Consider the following 6,650-nt stretch of genomic DNA (forward strand, 5'->3'; position numbering starts at 1 on the left):
GGCTCTACCTGCGCCCGCGCCCGTTCCTCGGCCTCGGGCAGGGCGAGCCGGCACCGCCGCAGCGGCATTTATACGGCCGGCCGCGGCCGGGCGCTTTATTTACGGGGAAACAGAGAGACCCGGCTCCGGGCTGGCCCGGGCGACGCCTCCGTCCGCCCTCCCCCTCCGGCCCAGCTGGCCCCCTCGCAAACCCTGCCCCGGGCCGGCGCTCCCCGGAGCGACACTCCCAGCCCCGCGGCGGCCGGCAGCCCCGTCCCCTCCCGTCCCCTCCCGTCCCCTCGGGGCGGGGGGCTGCATTTCAAAGCCGGCCGCCCGGCAGCCCTGCCGCCCGGGGGCAGCGCGGGATGCGGGTCGTTGTCGGCGGGAATTCCCCCCCGGCGTGCGGAGCGGGGCTCGCCGCACGCACACGAACCCCACGAGCAGGGGGGTGGCCTCGTCCCCCTTCCCCAGTCGCCCTGAGGAGCCGTCTGCCCGCCGGCGGCCTGCGGCGGTGCTCGCTGGAAAACGGGCCTGAGGGACAAGATAGGATCAGCCGCTCCACGGGCCACGCAGAAACCTCCTCCGAGTTTCCAAAGCCCTGCTGCATCCCATGATCCAAGTGTTGGGAATCGGCTACGTGCAGAGATACAAACACCTAGTCAACTGCTTCTGCTCTCTGAACCATCCCTCGGCTCACCCAGCCGCCTCAGCGGGAAGGAGAAGCGGTTTGGAGCCCGCAGGCTCTTCGTGTCCTGCCTGAAATGACAGAAGGTGGCCCGGGGCTGCGGCTCCTCGTTTGCCCGAGGGGGGTCGAAGAGAATGAACTCCTTGGCTGCCCTGCTGTAATTTAGAATTGGAGATAGGACTGAGGCTGAAAAAGTCAACCCTGCACGCTAAGTACTGCTGGCTACATTGCAGCTCTTCCATGTTATGTATGGAGGACAGCCTAGGAAAGATCTTGCAGAAGTGAAGTGAAGCGTGTGTCCTCCTCACCCTGGAAAATGTTTCAAATTTAGGATCAGTGACAATGTTTCGACTAATGCCAAAGAGGCACTGAGGGTACTGCAGCAAGTGAAATATTTGTTCAACGAACTACTCAGGCACGGATATTGTCAATGGCCTCAGTTTCAAGCGTTCTAGTATAGTCCTAACATCAGGCATGTTGGAGCCAACGTTGCTGAACTGGAAAGAAGCTACTTGCTGAAACTACATTTCGTAGTGTAACACAGGTCAGGCTTTCTCACTCTGCAGCAGGCTTCCCTTGCTGCTGCGCTATAAGAAACGTCTATAGGTAAACTGCTGAAAGGTTTGATCTGAGGAAATGTTGTATCAGGCAGCAAAACAGCCAGCTTCCTAAACTGAGTCCCAAAGTTTTGTAGAAGCTCATAAGCACAGCACTGCTGTGAGTTAGAGCTGAGAGTTAATGTCTAGCGGTAGGACTCCGTATTTTAAGGAAAGTGGTCTTACATAAATGTTACTCACTCCAGAGTGGGAAAGCTTTCAGATTTTTTTACTAGCAGCTAATACTGTGGGGAAATTGAATTAATATTGAAAAACAGAAGAGTAGCTTGATTCAGTTATGCACATACTAAAGCACATACAGAAAACTGAGCTGGCATCAAAACTGAGTAATCTATTGAGTCAGAATCCACTCCTGATAAAAATGGAGTAGCATGAAAAGTAGTTTTGAAATCCAACTTTGAAAAGCTGTTGTGGTAACATCTTCTTAGGTTCTAAAATTAACACAAAGACAATGAAATTACTCCAGAAGGTATAATGGCTTCTAGGTTAATCATTAAAGCAAAGAATAATAGCAAAAACTTTTGCAGGAACCCAACACAGATGCCCTACACTTACAACATAAACTCATTTTTCAGGACCGGATGTGTATTACATATTATTTTCTTCTAGAATACCCACAAAACCATAAAAGAGAACTGGGTGATATCAAGAAGAGAAAAAGTCACATTGAACATGGTAATTAACATGGGAATACTACAGGCAGAAGTAGTTACAGACTGTAACTCATGTCCCTTGCAAATTCATTTCCTGCAGCACGCGTCTGCCTGAATGGAACTCCAAGGTTCAGCATCACAGGTGGTGAGATGCTGTAGGACCATCACCAGATGATGTACAGATGAGAACTCTGTAGGACCATACATATTGGCAGGACAGAATATGCATGTTTGAGGACAAGAGGTTTCAAGAAAAAAGCTCCATCTGTGCAACACAATGAACTTACCAGAATTTGAAAAGAAAATTATTTGAGGAGGAGGATAAAGAATGCAAACCCTCACTCAGAATGGATCCCATACACAGAGACAGATCTGTGTGAAATCAGAAGCAACGAGTTTCTAAACTGTGATGTTGCTGACCCCACTCAGCGTGCTGCCCTGCGTAGCATCCCCTTCCCCTGGACCACTAACCCTTCAAGCTAGAAGGCAGGCTCTTCCTTTCTCTTTTCAACTTTAGCTTTTTTTTTTGTTTTGTTAACTTGAAATCTACATCAATCTTCTAAATCCTTTTGTTCACCTTATTATTTGCTACTATTGCCTAATTAGTCCATGTTCATTTTGTACTTGGTATGAGACAAACAATCCAGGATGGATACACAGCCTGTTTCCAAGACCCTGCCTACAGTATCACTGTATGCTCTGTTCCCAAGTCCTTAACACGAAATGCCTAAGTCATGTCTGGAGAAAAATCAAAGCCTAAGATTTTGTCCTTACTGGCCAAGAATAACAGTCCTTCCCTTCCTCTCACATTGTCTCTTTTCTGTATTATGTCTTAAACTCAAGAGGAAAGGAGTAGTTTAGCACCTTCCCAGCCAACTTGGTTTCTTCTTCCATAGTCACGGGAATATGGACTTAAACCTCAGGCTAAATAAAATGTAGAACATGGTCTCACTTTCTAGAGGAATAGCTATTAAGCTATCTCACAAAGCTCGATTATCACCAGAACTACCACCTCTTCTGGCTGTGTTTTCAAAGAGAAGAGTAAACCCAATCAGACTACACAGACAGTCTGATCTCAGGCAGCAGGATAAAGGAAAGGATTTAAACTATGACTTAGTCATAGCTGAAGCTGCAAGTCTTGCAGACATACTTTTATCACAGCTGCAATTCGTGTTCAATTTCCAGACAAGTGAGTTCTGAGAGATGCTTCCCATTTTCATTTTCCCTAGTAGCTGGCTTTGTTATCTCCTCACTTCCAACAGACATGCTAGCACTCATATCTAACTCCCCCTAGTCACTAAACATAGCGGGTAGGCTCCCACTCACTAAACCCTAGTATGTTTGGGAATCCAAAGAGGCTTGGCTGTGTTGATGTAGAGACAGAGATCGACTCGGTAAATTTCAGAAGGGAATCCTCTAGCATATATAGTCCTGGTCTGTAGGAATGTAGCCTGCTCCCACCTCCACTCAGCTCTCATGAAGCTGGAGATGGAATAGTGACATCCTTTTAGGGCAGACTTGCACTTGCAGGCGTTAACAGGAATTTTCTATGGACCACAATCGTATTTCAGAGTGATGGACGCAAAATTAGAGGGACTGTGTTTTCCTCACAAATACACCTTGCAATGCTCATCATTATTTGCACATTGCCTCAAGAGTGAAACACAAGTATTACATTTTATCATAGAAAACAAAATATTCCACATTACTCCTGAACTGGGGATGCTCAGTTCCAGAACTATGTTGTTAGACATGACAACATACACAGCAATACTCAGCACAGAGTACTGGACTGGAAAGACATAAGTGAGAGCTGATTTTCCAACTTAACTTTATCTGTAAAATGATTTGTATCAGGTTGCATTGGGACGCAGATTACAGTTGTCACTGGGATAAACACTGCCCAAAGGCAAGGCAAAATGAGGGTTTCTGTCCCAAAGAGCTTACAAAGTAAATTCAGTATTTCAAGGAACACTTGCAGCCATGTAATACTTCTACAATAACTTCACATTTGGAAAAACAAACTTAAATATTTTCAGTGCTGAGTAAAAACCAGAGCTTTTACCCTTTAAAACAGGCTAGGAAAGCATGGTATATTTTCAATGAGGCTACACAGGTAGGGACTACTGTGGCAGCAAATGCAGGTAGTCCTAGGGCAAGAGTACATATTCAGAAAAGACTGCACAATTTATGTTATTAAAGATAGATTATCAGACGTTTGTTGCAAAAATAGAAAAAAGGGAAAAACATCCTGTCTAGCTAAGGGTGCTTTCATTTAAGGAAACACCGAAGCATGTAGTTAGGTCTATTAATATTCAGGTCAGTTCTCATGCACCCACCATGACCTCACTGCTTTCTTGACTCAGCAGAAAAAGGGGTTTTTGAAAAAAACATGAAAACACATCTCTTTTTTTTTTTTTTTTGAAAGCTACTATCAGTTAAACCTGTGCAAATATTTTTAGAATTAATACTCTCTCCTATGCTTCCCCACCAAAGTACTGAAAATGCACATTCCTACTTTTGTGGAGGGAAAAAAGCTCCAAAACAACCAATTACTTTGACATTATTTAGAGTATAAAGAGCTCTAAATTCTTACTTCTGGAGACATACCCAGAATTAAATCAACTGTCAGACATGAGTACAGGAAGTAATTTTGATTCCATCAGTATTAGTGGAGATTTAACTTTTTTTTCAGCACTTCCCTACAAAAACAGGCAAACATGACCAAAATCTGACCAAACAGCCTGAAAGAGCAGGAGTTAAAAACATGACATTTTGATTAACTCTTTCCCTGTTTATCAACCACAACTTAAAACATTACCAATGAGAAAATTGTATGTAAAGTTGATCCACTGAACAAGCTTGTAGGAATTGCAACCAATCACTCTACAGAGAGAGAGATCTGGACAGGCTGGAGCGATGGGCTAAGGCCAACTGTAGGAGTTTCAATAAGGCCAAATGCCGGGTGCTGCACTTTGGCCACAACAACCCCCAGCAGCGCTACAGGCTTGGGGAGGAGTGGCTGGAGAGCTGCCAGTCAGAGAGGGACCTGGGGGTGTTGATTGACAGCCGGCTGAACATGAGCCAGCAGTGTGCCCAGGTGGCCAAGAAGGCCAATGGTATCCTGGCCTGTATCAGAAATAGCGTGGCCAGCAGGGACAGGGAAGTGATCTGGCCCCTGTACTTGGCACTGGTGAGGCTGCACCTCGATTACTGTGTTCAGTTTTGAGCCCCTCACTACAAAAAGGACATTGAATTACTCAAGCGTGTCCAGAGAAGGGCAACGAAGCTGGTGAAGGGTCTGGAGCACATGTCGTACGAGGAGCGGCTGAGGGAACTGGGGTTGTTTAGTCTGGAGGAGGCTGAGGGGAGACCTCATTGCTCTCTACAACTACCTGAAAGGAGGTTGCAGAGAGCTGGGGATGAGTCTCTTTAATCAAGTAACAAGCAACAGAACAAGAGGTAATGGCCTCAAGTTGTGCCAGGGAAGGTTTAGACTGGATATTAGGAAGCATTTCTTTACAGAACAGGTTGTTGGGTGTTGGAATGGGCTGCCCAGGGTGGTGGTGGAGTCCCCATCCCTGGAGGTGTTTAAGAGTCACATTGAGATAGCCCTTAGGGATATGGTGTAGTTGGGAACTGTCAGTGTTAGGTTAATGGTTGGACTAGATGATCTTCAAGGTCTGTCGGAGTCACCATTAGCCGGGGTCCTTATTTCTCCGTGCGGGAACAGAAACGACACAACACCAATGTGATGATCAGGTCATCCATCTTTTTATTATATATTATTGTTGTTGTTTTCTATTCCTTTTCTGGTTACATTTATACTCTACTAAGTTCCATACACGCACTCATCTATCTTCTAATAGGCTACGGGTCATCTACACGCGCTGTTCACGCGCCTCTACAAGCATTTGCATTGGTTAATTGCAATTAGCACGTAAAGCCCAAAACTTGCCAAAACTCCCTTATCTCATACCCTGTTTTGCTCAGGCTTGTGTGCTTTTGCTGACCACAGGTGTTTCTCACTTATCTGCTGTCTTGTGTGTTTTTGCCAGCCTTATTTTGCTGGCCTTGTCTTCGTCCTTGCATTCTTCTGTCTGCACTAACTTTCCCCCAGCGCGGCCCAGACTCCTACAAAGGTCTTTTCCAACCTTGATGATTCTGTGATCAACCCAGACTCATACAGGCTCTGAACATATATAAAGTATTGTGAAACAATGCAAATGCAAAATATTCTGAAAGATTTGCCATCTACTGGAATTTCCAGATATAATATTTAGACTTCTAATTTTACAAAAGGGTCATGTTCTTTCCAAGAATACAGTTCTACAAAGCAGATATTACAAAATACTTTCAATCTGAGTAACAAAAGATTATTTTTATTTGAACAAATCTGGAACTCCAAAAAGCTTAGCATGTGACAGTGCAATTCAGTCAAATGTGTGTGACCATCCAGAACAGACAAATAGAAAAATGATGATGGTCATATTCTACTCTGCAACAGGGAAATCGAGGAAGTGATACACGTAATGGACATGATGGAAGAAATGACTAAAGGTGAAGTAGAAAGTCTGTAGGTTTTCAGCAGTCTAATTTTTAATTAAGGAAACATTCTCTGTGGCCTGCTATGCAGGGTTTGTTCTGTTTTAAGCTGTTGTCTCCTCCATCTCTCAACAAGTGGATCCTCATCTTCCAAGCAGCCAGCAGGAAACT

The sequence above is a fragment of the Strix aluco genome, chromosome 5, assembly GCF_031877795.1.
Source record: "Strix aluco isolate bStrAlu1 chromosome 5, bStrAlu1.hap1, whole genome shotgun sequence".
NCBI lineage: Eukaryota > Metazoa > Chordata > Aves > Strigiformes > Strigidae > Strix > Strix aluco.